The sequence below is a fragment of the Onychomys torridus genome, chromosome 3 (assembly GCF_903995425.1).
Source record: "Onychomys torridus chromosome 3, mOncTor1.1, whole genome shotgun sequence".
Classification (NCBI taxonomy): domain Eukaryota; kingdom Metazoa; phylum Chordata; class Mammalia; order Rodentia; family Cricetidae; genus Onychomys; species Onychomys torridus.
Window position 1 is genome coordinate 56,856,593 of NC_050445.1, and position 26,307 is coordinate 56,882,899.

At 41.7% G+C, this 26,307-nt stretch overlaps 1 pseudogene; it reads right to left on the reverse strand.

Moving 5' to 3' along the window:
• Nucleotides 1–24,053: 24,053 nt before the first annotated feature.
• On the reverse strand, nt 24,054–24,366 carry LOC118579282 (annotated as a pseudogene).
• Nucleotides 24,367–26,307: the final 1,941 nt, after the last annotated feature.

The window sequence follows — 26,307 nt, forward strand, 5'->3', positions numbered from 1 at the left end:
TTGTAACCTTTGCTTTGGACTTGGTTATCCAAAATTATTTGTTGTGTTTCTTTGTTAGCTGGTGAAACCATGGTTGGAGAAATAACTAGAGTGTGTAGGGTGCATTTTTCTTGTCTGTGTGCCCAATCTTCTTCCTATCTTAATGGGAAATCCGCTCCCACGTCTCCTGGGAGACACTCCCCGAACCAAATCCATCTTGCTAAATCGTAGCTGCTGTCTTCTTATGGACCCTCAGCTTATCTATCTGTTCACACGGGATGGACCCAAGGATGGTCACACTTTCCCAAGTAAGGGTGGACCTTGGGACCCCTTTCATCTGTCTGTTAATGTTGTCTGTGAGTGGGCATGTGAGAGAATAATAATAATAACAACAACAACAACAACAACAACAATAGCTGAAATACCTTACTGTTTATGTGCTAGGCATTGTGCATCCTAAAATACTCTTATTATCACAAAATACTTTACTGTTTATGTGCTAGGCCTTGTACATCCTAAAATACTCTTATTATCACAAAATACCTTACTGTTTATGTGCTAGGCATTGTACATCCTAAAATATTCTTATTATCACAAAATTCAGTATAGGCAATGTTCTATCTCCATTGTACAGAAGTGGACACAGAGGAATCATTTTGCCAAGGGCATATAACCAGAAGTAGCAAAACAGAAACTTAGTTTTTAATCCCTGAACTACACAAAAATTCTGAGTTAAGCACCCATGGCTCCCAACAAAAGTCACTCGCTCTTCCCATGAGGTGGGAGGGGGGCTAGGCAAGTGGCAGCTGGGGTCAGTTCTATGGTTCTTGGCTAAGCTTAGTTACACAGCCAAGTCAGCAGGGGTCAGCAGATATCGCTGGAACCTAGCAGGACATATCTGTCCTCTGTGTCTCTTATCCCTTCCTGATACCTAAGGTTTGCTCAGCCATGCCTTTCACAGGGAATGATCAAAAAGCAACAGCCCAGGCAGAAGCAAGAAGAGGCCTCCCAATGCTGTGCTTCTGACCAGCAACTGCTATTTCCACTTCATGTAAGCTTAAGGGAAAGAAGCTCATCTGCCCTGTCTCTTGTGAAGAGAACTTCACTGTCAAAATCAAAGAATCAAGATTCAGAGAGAAATGAAAGGGGGCCCCTGTTACCACCATTCATTCCATAGGAAGCTTCCATCTTAGGACAGAATTTTCAGTTCCCTGTCAGCGGCTAACATTCTGCAGCAAGAAGCTCGCTGCTGCTTGTCAGCATTCCCCTTCCCAGTGTGCGGAAGAAACAAGTCTGCAGTGAGCTATGGAGAGGATGCAGTGACAGAGGACTGTCAGAAAAGTGCAGGGATGCCATGACCTTTGTAACAACGGTCCTCAAACCTCTGTTACATCCCTGCCATTTGGTTATTCAATTCTGCTAAGGAAGTCTTCATCCCCAGTTTTTCATATTTTTTTGATGTGTTGTCAAATGTGACCCAAAAAGTCCTGAGCAGCACAACATCATGTAATTAATAAACTAGATAAATACACTTCAGTGACTCATGCTCACACCTGCAAGACCCAATGTAAGTTTTATGTAGCCACTATTCCTCATGATTATATTAGACCCTGAAGGTTTTTTTAAGCATGCAAACATGAGGTTGGGTAGATAGCTCGGTCAGTAGAATGTCTGCTCTGCAAGCATGAGGACCTGAGTTCTGTAAATTAAAATCTAGGTAAGGTGGGGCTCACTTGTGTCTCCTAGCTCTGGGGAGGTGGGGGACAGGTTGATTCCTGGAGCTTATAGCCAACCATCCTAGCTTAACAGCTGAGCTGGATCAAATGAGAGAGAGATACTGCCTCGAGAAATCAATGTGATTGGCTCATGAGGCTCAAAACTGGGGGTGGAACTCTAGCCTCCACACACATGCATAGACATATGTGCCCATATGAGCATGCACACCCCCATACACACACGAAGACACAATATACCTGCAACTTGTGCTACCACCACAAAGGGAAGACACCGAGAACGGGGAGATTAAACTCAAAGTTGGGCAGAAACAGGAATATCTCACAAGGAAACTGAAGTAGGCTGTCAAGTCCCAGAAGAAATGGAGAATTTTTACAATGAGAAAAGCTAAAAAACCAGCAGGTGTCAGTGGCTGGGGATGAGGCCACAGGCAAGGTCACAGGGATGTAAACTAGCGGCATCCGGTGAAGGAAGCAGCACTTTTTTGATGACTAACAAACACTCAATTTAAAAGGAGAAAAGAATTTTTCTGTTTCTGTGAATTTTGCAAGGGAATAGGGCCTTGTTTAGCTGGCAAAAATTGTTCTGCCCTACTTAGATATCATGTCCCCGAAGTGCCATGGATTGTCAAAAGAGCCCCCTTGAGATCTTCCCGCTCCTTTTATCCTGACACGGCACTTGTGTAGCAACCTTTCATCATTATTTGGTTTTGCACACAGGCTGTCCTCCAGGGGAGGCAATGAGCTAACCAGCCTACAGTCAAAGTCCATTTTGCTTGGCAGTTATTTTGTCGCATAAATTAAAAGAATTGACAGCCTAGTTTATAAAACAAACTCTTGAGAGCCTATTCTATTAGCAGGGTTCTTTATTTTACATGAACTCAGCATAGGCTAAATAGGTTTCTTGGAAGATGGCAGCACTGGATCAGAAAGGGCGGAGGCTGCCAGGCATGGAGCTGCTCTGGAGCTCACAGGATGTGGAATCTGACTCAGTGTTCGGCCTGCATTGCTTAGGTGCTCCCCATGGGGGGGGGGGGGGGATGCACAGAACTCACAAGTTACAAGGAGGAAAGAAACTGCTTTGCGGGGAAAATCCTAAAAGGTAAGATGGCCCATGTTACTTAGATTGTATGCTCATGCACAAAGAAGGTCAATTGGGCCAAATACAGAGGTTGGTCCATTGTGGGGTCATGTGGTTTATCGAGACTTGTCTCTTGTGGGATCGCATGGTTGAGAATCCCTTTCCAAAACAAGATCAAGGACAAGTCAAAGTCACTGTCTTTGTTAGTGACTAAACACACTCAGCACAAACCACTTGTGCTTAACGGTCGATGGGTCCAAGAATATCAGATGAAACTGAATCTGAACCCAGATTATGGAAATACAGACAGGCCTATTTCCACACTTCACACCCAGGTGGAGCCACACTCCTTCCAATGAACAACTTTTCCTCATTTTTGTTGATGCATTCTGTGGTAGTGCAAGTCGAACAAACTCTGACAGATGTAGTGAGTCTTTAGGAAAGGAGAACCCTCACAGTAGGAGATTCGTTGAGGTGGGAAAATCTGGTGCAAGAATGGTAAATGAAAATACATATCTTTACTGTTCTGCTGGGGATGCCTTCGTGCATCCTGCAATGCCAACCCAGGATTGGGAATCAACAATATTCCAGGTCTCCAAGGGCAGGAAGAGGAACAACATCCTCAGAGCATTTACAACAGCCTGCACACCTCAGCCAAGGTAGCTGGTCAGCCCTAACCAACTGGATTCACCAGACTCAAAACTGCTTCCAAAGAGCACCAGAACCCTTAAGAATTTACAGAAAAACAAGGTCTCAGTAATGAATAATTTCTTTCATTTTTAAGTTAAATATGGGATTACTTAGGCAGGTCAAAAGCAGCCCACTAATATATCTGCTAAATGGACAGTTAAAAGCATGATCAACAATTCAAAAATGTGAAGGTTAGGCATGAAATGTAATGAAAAAAAAAGCAACTGACATGTGAAGACCAAATATCTGTGGCTCGTTCTGCCTTTGTGTAAGGCACAGTGATTTTGACATTGTGTCTTCACCTGTGAAAAGATCCTAGTGAACATGCTGGTCTCTAGGAACCTTTCCATGTTAGATCTGTTATTCCAGTAGAAAACTCAATGCTCAACATTTCCAGGATTGCTGTGTCAATGTGTTCTTGGCATGAACTATTATTCATAGGAATAGTGGAAACCTTGGGATAGAAACACTGTCTACATGCTAAACCATCTTCAGTTACCATTTTTTGCAGCAGGAAAAAGCACACAGAATCATACAAACCTGTGCCAAACCATATCTCCTCCATGTTTCCCAGTGTGAGAGGCATCAAGCACAAAGAATCAGACTTGGTTCTTGCTTATAGGGAAATGTGTGCTCAGCAGTGGATTCTTCTCTTTAACATTCAAATCTGGGATATATAGGACTTGGGTAAGGGAGTTCAGAACAAAGATATAAAAATAGAGAGGTGGATGGAAAGTGTGCATCCTTTACATTTTGGTCTTTTGTTTGTTGTTTTGTTTTTGTTTTTGAACAATGTAAATGTATTTCCTATTTTGATGCATAAATTCTACAAGTACTATTGAAAACAAAATCATCACAAAATTTGCTTGTTTTGTGCAACAGAGTGTGAAACTCAAGGCTTTGGGAATGCCAGACAAGCACCACTGCTGAAGTATATCCCCATCCCCAAGGAATGTTTACCTCTCAGCCAAAAGCCCATGGTTGGTTAAGTTCTCTTACTTACTTACTTACTTACTTACTTACTTACTTACTTACTTACTTACTTACTTATTTTATATCCCCACCTCAGTTTCCTCTCCCTCCTGTCCTCCAAGTCCTTCCTCCCACATCCCCTCTGCCACCCCCCAATGGACTCTTCCTCCATTTCTATTCAGAAAAGGGCAGGCCTCCCAGGGCGCTCAACAAAACACAGTAAGACTAAGCACCTCCTCTTGTATTAAGGCTGGGCAAGGCAACTCAGTATGAGGAATAGGATCCCAGAAGCGAGCAAGAGTTGGAGACAGTCTCTGCTCCCACTGTTAGGAGTCCCACAAGAAGACTAAGCTACACACAAAGGTCACATATGTACAGAGTGCCTAGGTCAGTCCCATGTAGGTTCTCTAGTCAGTTCAGTCTCTGTGAACTCCTATGAGCCCAGGTTAGTTGATTCTGTTGGTTTTCTTGTGAGGTCCTTAACCCCTCTGACTACTACAATCCTTCCTCCTCATCTTCCACAGTATTCCCTGAGATTGGACTAATGTTTTGATGTGGGTATATGCATCTGTTTTCATCAGTTGCTGAATGAAGCCTCTCTGATGATAATTGGGCTAGGCACCAATTTGTGATTATAGCAGAATATCATTAGGCATCATTACACTGACATTTTTTCCCATGTGTGTTTGGTTCTGTGCTAGGTCTCTGGGTCATGCAGCTACTGGGTCCTGGAGCTGCAAGCAGTATCAGGGATGGGCTCAAACTCTTGTGGCATGGGTTTCAGGATGGACCAGTCATTGATTAGCTACTCACACAAATCTTTGTGCTACCCTTTCTCCAGCATATCCCATTGGCAGAACAGACTGTAGGTCAAAGATTGTGTGGCTGGGTTGGTGTGCCAATGCCCGGTCACAGGAGATGACCAGTTCAGGCTGTGTTATCTATCCACTATTGCTGGTCATCTTAGCAAAAGACTACAAGGTCATCCTTATAGATTCCTTGGAGTTTCTACTTAACCCTGACATGATGTCCTTTCCAGCATCACATTCCTCACCCCACCCCTACCTGATCCCTCATGTTCCCTTCCCCACTGGCCCCCAGTCCACCCAAAAGATCTCTATTTCCCCTTCCCTAGGAGATCTGAGTGTGCTCCCCCACCCCTTGAGTTCTCCTTGTTACCTAGCCTCTCTGGGTCTGTGGATTATAGCATGGTTATCCTTTATTTTACAGCTAATGTCTACTTATAAGTATGTACATACCATGTTTGTCTTTCTGGGTCTGTGTTACCTCACTCAGGATAATTTTTTTCTAGTTGCATCCATTTGCTTGCAAATTTCCTGATGTCATTGTTTTTTAACAGCTGAGTAATACTCCATTGTGTAAATGTACTACACTTTCTTCATCCATTCTTCCATAGTGGGGCATCTAGGTTGTTTCTGGGTTCTGGCTATTACAAATAAAGCTACTATGAACATAGTTAAGCAAGTGTCCTTGTGGTACGATTGAGCATCCTTTGTGTATATGCCCAAGAGTGGTATAGCTGGGTTTTGGGGTAGATCAGTTCCCAGTTTTCTGAGAAATCTGGTTAGGATCTTTTAAAAGTGAGTGTCTACCTTGTATTAATCTTGAGTCCTCTACATCTTCATGGCAGGGATGGGTGAGACAGCATGGTTCTGGAAGTGGTGTGATCATGGCTAACCTCAGTTATTTGCCCAAATTCAGCTCCCTAGCCACCTGAGACTGGAGGAAGCCAGAGACAAGTTTGGTAAACTACTCTTCTGTCTCTGACACCAGTGGGAAGGCCGAGCAACCAGGACTGTTAAATCAAGTAGGATAACTACTTTCCACGGTGTCCCTAGTAGAAGTCCTTGAGTTTGGAAACCCCTTTTCAGGGTTATTGGGTCACAACTGTTCATTACCTTTAAGCTATTTGATAATCAACAGTGAAGCACATGGCACATTACAATGGAAATGCAAATGAATTGACTGGTGGAGGGAAAGCTCTCCTGTGTCCATTTGAAAATCCATTTCTGTATTCCTGATTTATAAATGGTATCTATCCTCTGGATTCTCCTTTGAACTCACTATAATATCTTCTTGACAGTGAGTTAAATAAGATCTTTAGCATGCTTTTTTTTTTTTCTTTTCATCTGTGCGAAAGTCATGATTCTCACCTCTTGAAAAGAACCCAGTAACACCAGGAATTATGAGGATTTGTACAGCTGGCTCTCATCAAGCTATCTGGTTCCCTTTATCTGGTCTATTTGTTTTTCCCCTGCGCCCTCCCCCCCAGATTATGCCTAGCAACATCTCCAGAAAGGCTATTATATAGCATAGCATTGTGCTATGCTAGGGAACGAAACATCTACTATCTTTCCCTTCCACCCCCACCCCAACTGGTAGGCTGCTCTGCCTGGATGCTATCATCAGAAAGCATGCTCTGCTGACATTTCAAACTCCCACAGGAAATGCTGTGAATCTTCGGAGAAGGCCATATTTGCAAAGTTTGTTCAACAAAGAGGTTGGATAATCATCTTGGATTAAACCTGCAAAGCAGCAGGCTTTTGGTTACCCCCTACCCCACACCATGATTAACCTGGGAACCCTTTGAAACCTCTTCCTTATCCTAACGTGTCTTTTGAAACCACCGGTTTTCCATGACTGACACTTTGTAAACATGCCTCTGTATGCATTTCCTCTAATTAGCAGTCCCTTTATTTTGCACAAAACTTTTCATATTTAAACTTTATCTGCAAAGGAATTTTGTATGAAGTATTAAAGAATTAGGCAGCTAATGGAAAATATATTTTTCCTACTGATAACCTATCAAAATCTGTTATACTACCCATTAATTTCTAGCTGCTTAGCCTCCAGGAAGCTCAGAGCCAAGTTTGAGACTTGACTTTAATAACTCAGTAGGACCTACCTCACTGTACAACCATTTCCAATATTAGCCTTGGCTCCTAATCTGTATTCCATTTATTCCTGGTTTTCCTTCCATTTTATTGCATCTTTTTTATAAATCACCTATACGAAGATATAAAGAATACATTTATATAGTTGGATCATACATTTCTCTATTTGTAATTTTTATGAGAAATTCCTAGAGAAAGTACAGATTCTTATGTGATAGTTCTTTCCTGGCATGTTCCATTCAGACACAGCAGAGTGTCTACTCTTCGGCATCTCATTTAACTTGTCCAGGTGCTATATAAGGGTAGAATACATTTGCTATTACTAGAATCTAAAATAGGACAATTATGGTCAATCTAAATGATCAGTTGGTTGGGTTAAGAGACACTCAGTGGTTTAGAAAAGCACACCTCCAGATGTATAGGCAAGGGTCTTTCCAGAGATGATGCCTTAGGAGGGCTCCGGCTGAAGACCTGGGCCACTGGTGGCAAGCCTTTGGAGGTCTTGTCTTGGCTCTGCTGATTCCTGTTTTTCTTCTTCACTTCCTTGCTACCATAAGCTGAACAGTTTCCTCCACCATGCCCTTTCTTCGCACTGTCCTTCTTCTCCATGGGCCAGAAGGTCATAGGGCCTGCTGAGCATGGTGTGAAACCTCTGACACTATGAGCCCAAGTCAATCCTTCCTCCTTCAAGTTATCACACCAAGTATTCTGTCACAGTGAGCCAAAGTCTGACAAAGCCAGCTCTGGAGTGTGAAAATAGAGGGCAACTCTGCCTTAACAAAGTTTGATTTTTATTGCTTTTCTTTTGAGAGTATGCTGTGTCTTTCTCAGGAGGTGAAGGATGATACAGAATGCAACATTTGGATGATCTGCATGTGAAAACATCCCCATGCGAGGGAAAATGAAATGAGAAGAGCAGACAACTGAATGTGGTTTTAGAAATACCAACCATTTAAAACTATGTATTGCTGTGCATCAAACTTCACTAAAAATAACACACCCTTGAAGCACAGTATATGTGGATTCAAACAGAGCCTGTACACAACATGGGTTGGTCCTCCCTGCAACAGTAGTAACCAAGATACCACATTGAGGTGGCTCCTCATCTGATATGCTACTTCAGGAGGATTCCTTATAAACCCATGCCAGTTGTTGACAGTTTATTTCCTTGGAGTTATAAGACTGGGAACCTCTTGCTTGCTGTTGGCTAAAAGCCATCTTCAGTTCCTCCAGCCCATATATTTCTGTGCCATTCGGTGAGCTTTCACCAAAGCCAGTGGTTAATGGCTGGTTGAGGTTGCAGTCTCCCAAGGCCTGGCAGCTTTTCTCAAAAGCTGGGCAACCTGGAAAATCCCTCCCTCCAGCAGAACTTCTTGCCTCTACCTGCCTTGTCTGGAGGATGTCCCTGGACCTGGAGGATTGACCTTATCTGAAGGCTGTCTCTGAACCAGATGACTGATTTATCTTCAGCTTGAACCCTGACACAGATCCCGGCTAGAAGCCTTCTTTGCTGCACCTACCAGGAACCTTGATAAGGGCATGCCTCTTAATGCAAATTAGGTGATGCCTCTGCCATTGTCCCCAGCCTTTATGCTCCTTTTCTTTCCCCCCTGGAATAAAAGGGAGTTGCAACATGTCTCCCCAGAAAGCTATCTCATAAGCCGAGGGACCCTGCTCACTTGTTTCCTCCCTTAGGCTCCCTCCCCCATTGTGGACTGCAGCCAAAGATCCCTCCTGAGTGGAGAACAACCAGCAAATGGGCAAAGTCTTGTCCTAGTCAACTCTGGCTGCTTTAACACAGAAATTTATTTCCCACAGTTCTGGAGGCTGAGAAGTCCAAGACCAAGAAACCAGCAGATTCAGTGTCGTCTCTTTTCTGGTGCATAGATGGCACTTTCTCAAGGTGCTATCACTTGATAGACTTGGCGAGCAGCTCTCTGAGGCCTCTTTCCTCTCTAAGGGCACAAATCCCACTTACTTAGGCACCCTTCTCAGGACTTAATCATCCCCCACAGTCCCACTTCTTCATACCACCACCTTGGACATTAAGATTTCAGTTCAAGATTTTGGATTTATCCAGGCAGTGGTGGCGCACGCTTTTAGTCCCAGCACTTGGGAGGCAGAGCCAGGCAGATCTCTGTGAGTTCAAGGCCAGCCCAAGCTACAGACTGAGTTCCAGGAAAGGCACAAAACTGCACAGAGAAACCCTGTCTCGAAAAACCAAAAAAGAAAAAAAAATTGGATTTAAGAGTATTACACAGAGAAACTCTGTATCGAAAAAAAAAAAAATACATAAGAATAAGACTTTGGATTTAAGAGGAGTGTTATTATCATATGTAATATAACAACATACATGCTGTCATGGTCACTCTTTCATTTGCATCAAAACTAGGTTGGTTAGAAGCCTCTGATAGCTCTTCACTGAACTCAAAAGAAGGAGAATAACAAAGCCCTGACTATCAGGAGGCAGTAAGCTTAGGGCTGCAAAATGTAACTCTGACAACAGAAACAACTTTGCCACCATCCAGACAAAGAGACATCGACATACTCTAGCATGGCTTCTACCTGCTCAAGGCCATGTATGTCCCTGCCTAAGAAAGCTGAATTTACTGTTTCTGTTCATTTATTCCTGACTATGGGTCTGACCTACAGTACTTTGGAAAATGTGTAAATCCCTTTCCTGTCTCTTTGAGATACAAATCTTCAATTCAGGCATGTTTTCCCCAGAGATCAGGAAAATGCAATCACTGAAAAAGATGGAGCCAGTGTCTCCTAGTCTCTGAGGAGAGCGGGAGCCTGGGTGATAAAACTCCAGTTAGCACACAGAGATGGCCAAGTCACACTGACTGGCAACCTCATCTTGGTGGTATCCTTTATCATCTTTCCTTTAACACACTGACTGCTGAAAAGGCCTCTTGCTCTCCTCCCCACATTGGAGTTGAGCTCTGTTTGCATGGGAGTCTCTCCCTTCTACTGTCATAACTTGAGTACAATCTCTTACTATTTCCACAAACGTCTGGCTCTCTTTCTCTAAGACTGTACGACTCCAGCACTGTAGAGCTCTATGACTATAGCTGAGTAAAATCACTTACTTAGAGATTTGGCCATCACTACAGTTTACATTTATACTCAGTCTAGCAAAACTCAGCCTCTGGGAGCATTTTGAAGGTGCTTGTTAAAATGTTCTTAGTGCTGCCTGATCTCCCATTATAGAACTGTCCCTGCAGAGTGGCATATATAAATTAACAATAGCCAGAATACTAATGGACTTTGTGATTGAAAAAACCCAAAAGTATTTACATATATAGGCCATAAAATATGGCCTGGGTATGGGTGCTGTATGATTAGTGGGAGGCTGGAATTCTCTTAGTTGTAAGGTATGATTGCTTTAGGTACTGAAGAACTTTTTAAAAAAAGTTTCAGTCATGCTAAAAGACAGACTGAGTGGAACTGAGTGACATACTGTCTTAGTTGGGGTTTCTACTGCTGTGAAGAGACACCATGCCCACTGCAACTCTTATAAGGGAAAACATTTAATTGGGAATGGCTTACCATTTCCGATGTTTAGTCTGTTACCATCAAGGCAGGACATGAGGCATGCAGGCAAACATGGTGCTGGAGAAAGAACTGAGAGCTCTACATCTTGATCCGCAGGCAGCAGGAGTCTCTCACTGGGTGTGGCTTGAGCACATATGAGACCTCAAAGCATGCCTCCAGAGTGACTCACTTCCTCACAGAAGGCCACACTTACTCAACAATTCCATTCCTCCTAATAGTGCCACTCCCTATGGCCAAGCATTCAAAAACACGGGGGCCATACCTATTTAAACCACCACACACACTAAAGATTTCCTTTCATTGCTCCTCAGTGTGAGTTTATCTTTTCCCCTTGAGGCATCAGGAGAATCCATTCACCTTGCTCCAATCTGAGGAAGCAGAGTTGACAAAACATGAAGGATGTCTGAAATTGGCATCCTGCTTGTTTTCAGTGCCTCACCATGATGGTTTGAGTGAAAACGCCCCCCCCCCAAAGGGAGGAGGGGTGGCCTTGTTGGAGGAGGGGTGGCCTTGTTGGAGGAGGGGTGGCCTTGTTGGAGGAGGGGTGTCACTGTGGAGGCAGGCTTTGAGGTCTCATATATGCTCAAGCCATGTCCAGTGACAGACTACATCCTGTTGCTTCTGCAAGATGTAGACCTCTCAGCTACCTCTCCAGCACCATGTCTGCCTGCACACTGCCATGTCCCACCATGATGATAATGGACTGAACCTTTGAACTGCAAGTGAGCCACCACAATTAAATGTTTCTCATGGTTGGGGCTGGAGAGGTGGCTCAGTGGTTAAGAGCACTGGCTGCTTTTCCAAAGGACCTGGTTCAATTTCCAGCACCCACATAGCAGGTCACAAGTATCTATAACTCCAGTTCCAGGGGATTTGATACCTTCACACAGACATACATGCAGGTAAAACCCCAATGTACACTAAAGCAAAACAAACAAACAGAGTTGCCACAGTCATGGTGTCTCTTTACAGCAATAGAAACCCTAAGTAAGACACTCAGCATCGTAGAGTCTTCTTCCCAAGGTATTGTTGAACACAGACATGGAATAGCACATGTGCAGCACCCCTCTACCCAAGCATCAGCCACCAAGGACCAGGGCCTACCTTTTGTGCTTTCCCATGAGGAGGATCCCGATGCTTCAGAATGTTCACATCGAACATTGAAGAGCCTGCCTCCCAAGACGGTTCCTGCAGCCCACCTCTTCAGAGAGTAAACCTCACTCATGGATCACGAAGCACTGTCCAGGGAGGAAAATATACACTGGTGCTGAATGAGCCCAGAGTAAGAGGCTCACGTTAGTGGATGTAAGAGTCCCAGAAAGTCGGGTTTCAAGAAGGCCATTGGGCAGATTGCCCATTATATGAGATTTATTAAAGGCATTTCTAATGCCATGGAAAGTCAGCCTGGTATGGGGGAGACTCTGAGGAGAGTTCAGGCCTATAAGACTAACTAGGGATCCCCTCTAAGAGATTGCAACATAGATCCCATGCTTTGTGATTGATAAGTAGCCCATGCTATGCCCTAGTAGTCAGACTGTCTCTGATTCCCAGGAAGCAGGGGAAACAATAAAGGCTCACACTTGAGCTAACTCCTGTCCATCCTACAGGATGTCCACTTCTAGCTCCTGATTGCTTGGGTAGCCGTGGGTTTGGGGGTGGAAGGCATGAGATAGAGAGAGGAAGGAGAGAGAGCAAGGGAGCTGCAGGGTGAGTATTGCCCCAAGCATCACCTAGTCAAAGTTGAACCGTCAGTGGAAACGTTTGGTCTCATTTGTCAGGGATACTCAGAGCCATCGCCATCTACAGTGTGCCGTTAGTGAGGTGTGGACCCCACAGGCTGAGCTATTCCTTCAGCAGTTTGTATGTTTGCTAAACTGCAGACAAAAGCCAATCTTCACAAAGCAGAAAAATAGATCTTCTTCAGATGTATTTAGAAATCTGCAAGATGAATCTGTGTTTAACTCATGTAAAGAGTCTAGAGATGGCATGATTATTGATTTTTGTCCATTTAGAAAATGGATTGGTTACAGATTGTGTAGGTATTTTAAATTCAACAACTTATTACTTGTATTTATAGTATCATTAGTATTCTAAACTACTTCAATTCTGTTATTGTTAAATAATGATACAGTGCCTTTAAAGTTTAATATTTTTGGTGAAAAGCAAAGACTGTTTTATTCAGTGTGGACACGTTGTAAAGAATACATAGAGGGATTCAATGATCTCAAGTTTTTTTTTTGCAGAAATGTGATCCACAGGACAAGTAATATTCCAATTTTAAAATAAAATTAAATTCTGCACAGACATTTTTTACTCCTTATTTATATTGAATTGTTTTACCCTCTGAGATTTCATCTTAGTTTTCAAGAATACATCTTCACATATGGGTCTCACCATTGACAATTATAATTGACTCCAAGTCAACCTTGGAGTTTGGCTTCAGGTCCTTCACTGTAATGCTCCTCTAGCAGTGTTAATAAGGTGCAGGTCTTGCCTGAGTGCTAGTTACAGTTATTTCTGACCTCAGCCCTGTACCTCTGTAACCTTCACATTCAAATAATACTGGCCTGTTCTGCATGATCCAAGTTCCCGTCACCATGTGGCCAATCTTACCAGCTGTTCTTTTCATAGTAAACTATAATCTAGGCTTTTCAGGATTCATCTCCTTGATGCTTCAACCCTAGACAAAGACCTATAGGCAACTAAGAAATGCTGAGAGTGGGGAGAGTCCCCCACTCCCATTGGTTATCCAATGCCAAAAGTCAGCCCTGAAAATGTATACATACAAGCATTATTTTAACTGTAAATGGATTGAGTAGGTTATATGTATATTTAGGAAACACACACACACACATACACACACACACACACACACACACACAAACACACACACACACACACACACTAAACCAATTAAATAGAGGCCATAAATTAGAAAATAAGAAGCATACATAGGAATGGTGGAGAAAAGCAAACAATGTATCTTAATTTCAAAATTTTAAAAATTTTGAATGCATTAATAAAACCGTAACTGATGAGATGGAATAGACAGTCCATACATTTTTAATTTTAAGAAAAATACATTATCCCATATCTATTATCTGCCACATGATGTCCTGTCCATGAATTTTGAAATCTTCAGACACTAGATGGGTTTTTGTGATCTTGGTCTAGGAAAAATGCCTTTCCCAAGTGGCTGCAGCTTACTATGTTTGACATATACTACTCTCTGTCCTTGACTTGTTGGAGTTGGTCAAATATGACTGAAAAACTAGAATCAGTAGAAGTCTTTGGAGTTATAGGATTGGGGGCTGTTATGGTGAGTGTAGAAGCATATTCTCTAAGGATTCACAGACAGCGGGTGTGCTGGCTAATTTTGTGTCAACTCAACACAACCTAGAGTCAGTGGAGAGGAGGGAGTCTCAGTTGAGAAAATGCTTCCATAAGATCAGACGGTAGGCAGGCCTGGAGGGCATTTTCTTAATAAGTGATTAGTTGGGGAGAACCCAGCCCATGGTGGGTGGTGCTATACCTGAGCTGCTGGTCCTGGGTTCTATAAGAAAACAAACTGAGCAAGCCATGATGAGCAAGCCAGTAAGCAGTACCCTCCCATGACCTCTGCATTAGCTCCTGCCTCCAGGTTCCTGCCCAGTTTGAATTCCTGTACTGAAGTCCTTCAGTGATGGACTATGGATATGGAAGTGTACGGCCGATAAACCCTCTCCTCTCCAAGTTACGTTTGGTCATTATGTTTCATCACAGCAATAGAAACCCTAACTAAGACAGGGAGAGACAAAAAGAGATCTTAAAATTAGATTATTTTTCTTAATTCTACTTAATTTTGTAAGTAGATAGTTCATTATGCTTATTTGACCCTTGAAGATTTGTCAATGAATAGGTAGTGTCCATATATGAAAAAAATTTCCTAGACATCTCAAATATATATAATTTGGAATACCTGACCTCTGTAAGCAACTTTACCTGCATACAAAATCTTTCCTATGTTTAAAGAGGCCATAAATTAGATGGATTTTTATTCATTACAAACTACATCTGAATAAGAAATTTTATAGTTATCTAAAAATACACTTAATAATTCATATTTTCTGTTAAAAATATTCATCTTGTGTTTATTTTGCTTCAGTTAGGCCACAGAACAGAAATACAAAGAATAAAGTCAGAGGGGCCGAACAGAGTCAAATTCTGAAAGACTAGACAGAAGAGATAAGTGGTACCTGTGTTAAGTGTGCAGAGGAGCTGAGCCCTGCTGAAAGAAACAGCGTTAAATGAAGTTATGTTTCATACCTGAGAGGAAATCATGAAACAAAGCCAGCCAGGCCTTCGTGGATCCTAAGGGGAGGGTAAAGCTGTGTAGTCGAGTGTCCCTCTCACTAAAGGAAGCTCATGGTAAAGTGAAGGGAGAGCAGAAAGCCTGCAGAACGACGGACACTGGGTTCTCTTAAGGATGTGGTGCAACCGCCCTGCTAACAAGGAGAATGAGTGAGAGTGAGGGACCACGAGACCCTAGCGCTACCTCACAGTCCCTCAACCACAGAAGCTGTCCTAAGGTTCCTAGTAGAATGCTTTCTGGAAGAAGTCTCCGCATCAGAGACCCACAGCCAAGCACTTGGCCAAGCTCCTGGAGTTCAGCTGAAGAGAAGAAGGGGGGACTATAGGGGCAAGGGGGAGGGGAGGACTAGGGTCATGATGGGAAAAACCACAGAGACAGCTGACCCAAGCTAGTGGGAGCTCATGGACTCTGGACTGACAGCTGGGGAGCCTGCATGGGACCGCACTAGGCCCGCTGAATGTGGGTGATAGTCGTGTGGCTTGATGTGTTTGTGAGTCCCCTGGCAATGGAACCAGGAATTATCCCAGGTTTATGAACTGGCTTTTTAGAGTCCATTCCCTATGGTGCGATGGCTGATGGCTTACTCAGCCGTGATGCAGAGGGGATGGACTTGGTCCTGCCCCAACTTGGTATTCCCCCTTCTCTCTGATTTGTGCTTGCAGTTCAAGGTGGGATCTCTCAGCTTCCTGTTTCCCTTCCCATGACTCGTTTTATTATTTTTTAATTGTTTGTTGTTTGTTTGTTTTCAAGACAGGGTTTCTCTGTGTAGCCCTGGCTATTCTGGAACTGGCTCTGTAGACCAGGCCGGCCTTGAACTCACAGTGCTGGGATTAAAGGCATGCACCACCATCGCCCAGCCCCTGCTCATTTCTTGTTGTCATGCCTCCACTTGGCCACTGTAGACTCCTGTTCCTCTGGTCAAGGGGCTCATCAAAGCAGCAGAAAAGCACACGTAATGGAAAATCCATGATTGAGCAGTCGAGAGGTAGCCATGACATAACTAGAGAGCTGAAAATCACCCAGCAATAGGAAAGAACGGATGCCAGGATACATAACAACATAGGTGATTTAAGTGGGAGAAGACACACTCCGCAGCAACACAGCATACGATTTCACCTCTGCCACACTGTGGGAAACATGTGAAATAGTGTGGGGTAGAGGCTGTCAGAGATGGTTTCTGATAGTTAGCTATCCAGAAACCACAAACTTGGGGCCTTCAGGGAGCCGCTACTTTCTGTCTAGCTTCCTTTGGTTGGTGTGTTACCTGAGTGTGTTTTCTTAAACACACCCACCATGCACATTTTAGGTGTGAATCTTACATTACAACTTTTAGAAATGAAAGAAAATGAATAGGGTTTCCAGATTGGGTGATGACCAGAGAGAGGGTGGTACTGCCAAGGTCAGCAGGAAACATGTCTGAGCAGCAGACAGGTCTCAAAGGAAATGGGCAATTTCCCCGCCAGCAACCTGAGTATGAGGCAGCAGGGTCAATTCCACCAGGTGGTGGGCTCTCTTCCTTCTGAGCCATTCTCTTGTACACACTCCGGCTTGTATCTAGTTGTCAGTTAAGGGCCATTTGGGTTGTTTTCTGATGTTTACTGCTAATATAATCTCCATCGTCATTCTATTGCCGTCCACACGACTCCTCACACGGAGCTGAAAAGTTGATGATCCCTGTTCCACGCAATTGACAAAGTGCATTTCCTGAAATGCAAATCTGATCAGGTTACTCCCTCGATTAAAATTCCTCACTGGTTCCTTATTGCCTACAGCCGTGCTTCTGTACTGTGACTGCACATTAGAATTGCCTGGAGCATTTGACAAGGTGTGGGAAGCTTAGCCCACCTCCAGACATTCTGACTTAATTGACCAGAGCACAGAGTTATCAGAGCTCTAAATACTTCCCACGTGGTTTGTTTCTCAGGGGCTTGTTTTTTCAAACAACACTAATAAAATATAATTCATATATTTCACAATTTACCCATTTAAAGCATACGCTTCAATGGCCCCTTTCTGTACCCTAGAGTTCCTTTTTTAAATTATGGCCAACGTTGTGTTCTTTTTCCATTTAATATACACAACCCAGTGGTACTGATGACAATTACAATGCTGTACAGCCAGCCCAGCTACTTCTTCAGTGCCATGTGATTTGACTCCTTGTCCAATGCTGAAGAACTAAATGAAGAGTCCTAACCAAACCCAGAGGCTTTCCATGACAAACCCTCCTCCTGTCTTCCCAGGTTCTGCTCTGAGCACTTTCTGTCTGGCCTTTTCTTGGATTCAGAGAAGCTAAATTATCTTTAGCCTTTGCAGACTTGGCTTTTGTCCATTGTTACTTTGTTCCTTTGGAACACTACTCACACGAACTGCTACTTCTGTTGAAAAAATAAAAACATCCCTTCAAAGCCAAACTCAAGTGCTATTTTTTTAAGATCATTTCCCTGAAGCGTAAGCTTGTTCCGCTTCCCCACTCTGTGTTCTGTAGCCTCATTTATCAACCTCTACTGGAACATTTCATCATGACAACCTCTCTCTCTTCATCTGTCTGTACCCAGACTACACTGAGAGCTGAGGCAGCACATCACAGAGTGGAGCTCAGAGTAGAGGCAGCTTGACGAACAAATTAAGGAACAGTTATTGATATCAAGCAGAAGATTGTCACCATGGATGGTTATAATTGGGTGGCCAGGATTTAAGCCGCAGTATGTATACAGCATGAGCATGGATTCACAGGATAACCTGTCAATAAAGGAACTGATGGACCTTACAAAGTTATTGCCTTTATTAAGTCTATCTGCTGGGACAGGACAGAGAAGCTGATAAGTGTATGTGTTTTTCATACAAAGATACATAATACTCTTTTAATATTTGTTATAAAAATGCCTGAGGCGTTGAAAGAGCTTGGCTGCTACCTCCCTACACCTGGCAGGTTGTGGACATACAGAGAAGTCCAGGCAAACATTTACAAGGCAACACCAGCCCAACATGAAACTGGACTGTACTTTAAATGGACTTTGTATAACTTGGTCACTTAGTAGTGCTGACTGACTCCCCTGGGTTCAGAGTTGAGGTTGTCAAGTGGCAGAGGAGTAGAGCACATAGTTAAGCATAAGCAGTGATTGTGTGACGCACAGTGAGAATGAGTGCTGATAGAGAGGGACAGACAGCTGGACACAAGTCTTTCCCTCAGCTGTCCCATGAACAAGCAGGAGCTTTGAACCGCTTGAGGAAGTTCCTGTTACACAGGTGAAGAAAGATGGATTGAAACACTTATGAAGGAAATACAAATACATTGTTGGAGATATAAAATGACAGAATTATGAAGAAGATCCTCAGACACTTAAAAGTAAAACTAAGCATGGGAATGCATAGCCATAATCCCAGCACTTGGGAGGCTGAGGCAAAAATATCATGAGTTACAAACCAATATGTACTATATAGTGAGATCCTGTCTCAAAAAACATACAAACAAAAACTGAAATTACTATATGGTCCAACAATGTCCCCTCTAGCTGTGTATACCTCATATAGTGTAAAATAAGAGGAGACATCAACAAATGTATGCTTACTGCATAATTACAGTTTTAATAAAAGGTGTGTATTAGTCAGGGTTCTCTGAAGAGGGAACAGAACCAATATGGAAAAAAAATCAACCATCACAATTTAGCAAACTAAATTTCCATTAATAGATAAATAAGGAAAGTGGTATGTCAACAATGGAATTATTCATCTTTATAAAATAAGGGAATCCATTCACATGAACACAATGGAAAAACCTTGAGAAAAGGATATTGAGTGAAATAAACCACTCACAGAAAGACAAACTACATTACTCATTTACATGAGATATAGAAAGGTGAAGGAACTGGTTTTCAGGGGGCTATGACTAAGGGGCTTTTAAGGGGTGGGAGAAAGATTGCAGTTGTATAAAGGGTTAAAGGGAATAATACAGCAGAAAAGGTAAACTGCAGTGGGGGAGGGGAGGAGAGGGAGGATGAGGAGTGATTGACAACACTAAAGACCTATGGAAAAGACATCTGGAAACCCACTACTGCAGAAGCTTCCATATGTAAATATGTATATATATTTGTATATGTCAGGCTTATCACAGCAATACCCCATTCCCTGGTACCAACTTCTGTCTTAGCGTTTCCATTGCTGTGAAGAGACACCACGACCACAGTAACTCTTATAAAGGAAACATTTAATTGCAGTGACTCACTTACAGTTTCAGAGGTTCACTCCATTATCATCATGGCAGAGAGCATGGTGGCATGCAGACAGACATGGTGCTGGAGTAGTAGCTCAGAGTCCTACATCTTGCAGGCAACAGGAAATCTACTGAGACACTTGGTGGTATCCAAGCATAGGAAACCTCAAAGTCAACCCCAAGTGACACACTTCCCTCAACAAGGCCATAACCACCCCAACAAAGCCACCTCCTAATAGTACCACTACCACACATGTATATGTTTAAACATGTAAAAAATATATATAATGGATTTACTCCATTACAGAGCAATAATATCCCTACTAGACACCAGAGACTAATTAATAAAAATCACAGTGCAAGTGGAATTGTTGGTAAATGAGGTTCCATAGACCCCCAAACATTATAGGATATGGGCAATGCTCTTTGTTTGTCCTCCAGATCTTGATGGTGAGACTATATTGCCAAATACACCACATACTTGAGTCATAGAACATGGAAAAAAATCAAGCTAGTGCTGACTCTAAAGCTTCATTCCCACTGGTTAGCTTTCAAGGTGCTAGCTTTTGTTATGCACACTACCAGAAGGGAAAAGTCATACTCAGATGTGAATCCTAGAAGTTACAGTAATGAGTGGTCTGGCCAGACATGCTCACTGATACAATAATGGCATGAACATCATGGGAGTCACTAATCAAATTTTCTGATTGGATTTAAGTTCCTTTCCACAAGATGACACTCATATCTGGCATGATTATCATGTCAAGATCCTGTGATTAGACAGGTGGTAGCCTTAGGGGAAGACCTACTCTATCATTCTGGTCAATGGACATAATATTGAGCCAACTTATGCCTAATGACTTATTGTGATACTCATAGGTCAATATTTCAATGCTCATTTGAGAAGCTTCTATTTGCAGTAGATGATTAGCACAGACCCACAAATGGCTAAGATGCAGAGGGTAAGAGACTGCAGAATGCTTAGCCCTAAAGGTAACATATCTACAGAACCTTCTTTTCTCAAGGCTCATGGATTATTGCAGAAGTTGGGGCAGAAAGTGTGTAAGGTCTAGATGGATGTGGTGGTGATTACAAGGAAATAGCATCTTCTGCATACAGGAGGGCTGCTACACCTATGAACTCACCGTGGTTGTAAAAGCATGCACAAGACCTGTGCCATCCCGAGCTAGGTCAAATCCCAGCACACAGACAGGAATTGGGTGTGAAATGCAACTTATTACTTTGAAATTACTAGCAATTATTAGCTGCTAGAAGAGGGAAGAGTTTTCTCTAAGAGTGTAGCTTCTAGTATTGGTCCATGCTCCAGTGGCAGACCACACATCCAAGAATCATTTGGGCAGCACAAAGTGATCTTTGTGGGTATATAAAACACAAAGTGATCAAAACATGTGTGAAACTCTCCAAGAACTGATACAGATTTTAAAAATAAATGAAGCAGTTAAACGTGTAGAGGGCAGAATTGTGCTGTCGAAGGATTATTTGGTTCAATAGTATAGAGCTTCAGTTTGCCTGATGATGAAGTGATCCAGATCTATCAGACAGCAATGACTATTGAGTAAGAACTCCTTGCTCTCTCAGGAGCTGGGATGAGAACAATGAAAGAACAAGTGTGTCTAAAGACCCTGAAGACAAACATTGTACCAGGAAATTTCCATGAGACTATTCCTGACTTTCAGAATTAGATTCAATCAGATAATAAAGGCCAAATCAATGCAGGCCAAAAGGATAGCCTCAAAGAAAGTATTCCCCAGGAGAAAATACCATAACCCCAAACAGATGTTCTTTTTTGTTAATTTAATTTTACCAACAAAGTAACATTTTAAAGGCACCAGTTTTATACCTTGTTAGTATAATTACAAAGCTATCTTAGTTCAACAATATTATGGAGGCTGAAATATATTCATGATTTGTAGCTCTAACTAGTTCTATATTTCTGCCCAGGGCACAAAACTACAAATATGAATCTAGAGTCTAGCTCTTTAATGGTGATTACAGATAATCACCATCAAAAATCAAAATAAGTATCTTCTTACATCTCATTAAATATGAAAAATAATAATTGTTCCATCTCACTTCAGAGTACACAAGATTTCTTTGTACTCTTTCTCATCTTATTTGTGTCTGAGACTGTCCATGATAGTAAATGGTAGAAGGAATAGTAAACTTACAGATAAAACACCTTAGATATTTTTTAACAAACTTAAGGACACAGCTTACAGAACTGATTTCCTTAATCACAGAATTTCACTGCCTAATAAAAAAATAGCATCACCATTTCCAAATAATAGGTTTCCTCCTACAGAGATCCTTATTCAATATGTGAGGCAGATGGCAGACTCCTGTGGAGGTGGCCGCCTTTAGGTCCTACTTATCAAGCTCCCTTGCTCACTGTTCTGAAGCCTGAATGTCCTAAAGAAATATACCAATCTTTAAAAGCAACAATAATCTCATGTCTCCTTTAGATCAGGCTCTGCCCAACATAGTTAGAGTCAGAACTGCCCTGCCACATTTTCTGATCTCCAAGTGTCAACAACGAGAGCTACTACATTCAGGCTTACATAGGCACCTGGCCTGATCCAATTATCTACTATTTCTAGAACATGTATCTTTTGATAGTCTGTGGCTTGAACACCACAAATATGAAAATGGCAGTTTTATTTCACTCTATTGACAATAGCAGTGTAAGCAGTGTCCCATTTTCTAGAGTGAGCTATTTAGCATGCTGTAGGTGTAAATGGAAGATGTAAAAGTGACAAAAGCAACCTTGTAAACATTAATGTGATGTTGGCTGTGTTATTATCAGCCTAATGAAATCTTGTGCACACAGGAACACATAGGTGTCATGCTGGGAAACCAATGATCTAGCTCTCATCTTGACTGCAGGCAAAATATATCTCATCAAAGCTATAAATTTCATGAGTGTGCTTCCAAATTTAAAGCCCTCAAGGAGAATGAATTTCATGGCTCAATAGTTTTAAAGGGTTGTTCTTATTTGGCTTTGTGACTAGGAAATTAAGAGTTTTCTAAAACAATCAGAATTATATACCATAGTTGCTTGTGTTTTTACACTGTTGCTTTAGATGCTTAACTTGCTCTCCAGATAACAAAGCCAAGGACTCCGCCTCGAATTCACCATGGGAAGACATTTATTTCCTGCTATGATTGCTCAGGATAGTCTGGAATGAAGAAGAAATTTGCTCATCCATGGCTATGAAAAAAAGGTAATGGAAAATGGAGTAGTTTTCTAATCAACTTTCACAATCAAGAGTGAAGCTTATTTGGTTTGGTATCAGGAGGAAGTTGCCTTAGTCCCAAGGAGTATAAGAACTCAACCAACAGAAACCTGCGCAGGCATTAGGAACCACAGGCACTGGAGAAGTGTCAAATCAAATTCATTTATTGCTTCTTTTTCAACAGGTTTTGCAATATATTTGATGTAGCCATGTGAAAGTTTTATAGGAAATTGTCTTCTGTTTGTGAGTTGTTCACATTCAATTTTAAAAAGCAAACATTTATTGTCACTTGGAGAAAACAAGACAAATAATTATCCTGTATGTGGGAGAATACAGATATATTCAATGCTTCTGCTTAGAGGAAAGCTATTAGTGATTGTTTTGCAAAATAATGTACAACATAAATGAATAATATTATCACTTTTAAAAAGCAGAACTACTGCCCCCGCTCGCATGTCATCGGGAGTATCCGAAATCTACCAAGGGAAGTCACTGCCCTCTGGAGAGCACGTCCTGTTTGCTATGATGTGTGTGGAGATCAGACTTAAGGCAGCTCATGGCTATTCCAATGTCAAGCAACAGGTACACATCTGCTGTCCTCTCATTTATACTTTCTAACCACAAGGAAAATGGGTAGCATTGACTGAAATGCATAGCCAGATTTAAATAAAAAATAAAAATAGAATATGTGGTCATTAAAAAAGCTTTGCCTCTATTGATTATTTTCAAATAAGCCACCCCAGCACTTTTTGAATGTTAAAAGTTGTAAGTCCTTTGTGTATTGTTTACATTTCTATTTAACCTTTCATAGTAGTTATGTAGTGATTTTTTTTTTTTACATTGTTGCTACAGCTGTAAGAATTAGATCCTAAGTTTGTGAACTGCATTACACAGGTGAAAGGAATAACTAGATTTTTTTTTTTAACAGAACTTTTTTTTTTTTATTTTTCACTAAGACTTTCCCAGAGGACGTAACTAAGCTCGTCACCACCCCTCCCCCACACAGAGTTAGTGCACTGTCACTCCTGTAAAGCAGATACAAACAGTTTCAAGGACGAAACAAACCTTACCTGCCAAAGAACACTTTCTCTGAATTATCATAAACATGTTTAAGTAAAAAAGAGAAAGGAAAGGAGCAAGGGGCAATGGTGGTTTCAGAGTGAAAAGATCATTCACTGTCATGCCATCCATTCAATTTTGACTCTAGTAAGAAAATGGCAACAGGATTACTATCATACAAAACGTTCACTACAGCACGCAGTATGCACCTGTGCCAAGCCCACCCTCAGCCCCAAATGCTTCCAACTCAACTACTTCCCAGCCTGTTGGGCCTGTCGACGAAGGAGCACGTAGATCTTCTCTTTGATCCAGTCTTTTGTTATAAGGCTATGTCTGTGTATCAGCTCAGTAAACAAGACAGCTGAGATCTGCCACATCATTGATAAAGTCAAACAACTGACTGATACCGTATGTGAAGGAGGGGCTGTTGGGATTCATTCTCTTCACATGCTCTTCATACATTTTACAAACACCTTCCATGCACTCATTCACAGACTCATAGTTAGCATAAGTCCTGCCTTCTGGTCTCTTGGTAGGCTGTATCAACAAAATGGCGTGAGACATTGCGCCAAATGTTTTGCTCGAATAACTAGTTTTTAATGTGACTTATAACTGAATAGAAACATTAATTGGCTCCAGAGTGGGACCATTATGAATAATACTGTTACAAATATTCATGTACAAATCTTTGAGTGAACATGTTTTTTATCTCCCTTGTGTAGACTCTTGTAGTAGTAGCGTTACTGGTTCATGTACTAAGAGTATGACTAACTTCATTAAAGAACCCCATATTCTTTTTTGAAATGATTTAGTATTTTTTAAATATTTATTTATTTATTTATTTATTATGTATACAACATTCTGCCTCCATGTACGCCTGCATGCCAGAAGAGGGTACCAGATCTCATTATAGGTGGTTGTGAGCCACCATGTGGTTGCTGGGAATTGAACTCAGGACCTATGGAAGAACAGTCAGTTCTCTTAACCTCTGAGCCATCTCTCCAGCCCATGATTTAGTATTTTATATCTCTACCAACATTATATGGAAGTTTTAGGTTTTTTTTTTTATCTTGCTAAGATTCATTTATAGACTTACAATTACAGCTTAAGACCACTGTTTAGTAGTCCAGTACAATTCATAGTATGCAAATTCAAATTTTCTAGTGGTCACTGTTTAAAGAGCAAAAACTTTAAACAAACAAATCTATTTAAAAAACTATTTCAACTCACAATCAAAATGCAAATTATTGATATTGCTATAATTTTTTACTATAGCTACAAAATTTGGTACCGCATCTTAAACTGAAGTAGCTCCAGTTCAACTGTTCAATAGGTACAAGTAGACAATCAGTGGCTACTGCATTGAATAGCGCAGTGGCACACACATCGACAACTTGATGCATTTATAATTGTAACTTATTTTAATTAGCCTTTTCCTAATTACTAATGATGTTTCCTTTATGTGCTTTTGGCCATTTATGTTTCTACAATTTTATGTCTGTTCAAGTGTCTCTCAACAGACAAGACGAACAAACTGTGGTATATTCACACGAAAACATACTTATCAATAAATAGGAATAAATTATAAATTGTTTGAAAAACACTATACTAAATGAAGCAAGACACAAAAGTTATATATGTTGTGATTTCACTATGTGAAATTTTAGACCAGGCAAAACTTCAAGAAAGAAGGTAACAAGGCTGTGTGACTACAAGGAAGAACATTTTGAGTGGTGGAAATGCTCTGTAGACTAGAGCAGAGGTCACATGGTGTAATGGCCAGTTCCAACGACATGACAGGGTCTGGAGTCAATCAGAAGGCACATGTCTGGGCTCTTCTATGATGGCATTTCCGAAAGGGGTTAACTAAAAGGGTCAGACTCTCCCTCAGAGGTGGAACCTTCCAGTGGGAGGCTCATATGGAGATATGAGGGGGAAAAGCAGTGTTGCCTATCTTTGCTTCTTCCTGAGTCTATTGCCACTGTTGCTGTCCTCTACTGACCTCAGACTCCAGTCTCTTTGCCTTCCAGTGATGACTGGACACCAGCATCTCTCCAGGGATCTCCCTGGCTCCCACCGTGGCTTTGCAACTGCGGACATTCAGCTTCAAGGCCCAAGCAGCTACTGGCTCATCTTATCTGTAGTGCAGCTCCCCAGTCCCTATTGTGTATAGCCCAAGCTATAACTATAAATCTCCCTACCTCCTCTTCTTGTGAAGAACTGAGTTACACATTTGAAATGGGGGCATTTCATAAAACTGCATGGCATATAGGTGGTTTTACTAAAGCTTTGTTTAATGAATTTAAGAACATGTGTCTAGAAGGTTCCATTTGCAGCCAGCTGTGTGGTATAACATCCCTGCCTGCTTCTACTGTTTGTACTCTAGACTTAAGGAAGGAGTGTAAACTAAGCAGTTAAAAAAAAAAAAAAGACAAAAAACGCTGTTCCTGAATGTGATGGAGACACACTAATAAAAGGGTGTTTTATTTTTAAATTCTTGGAAGC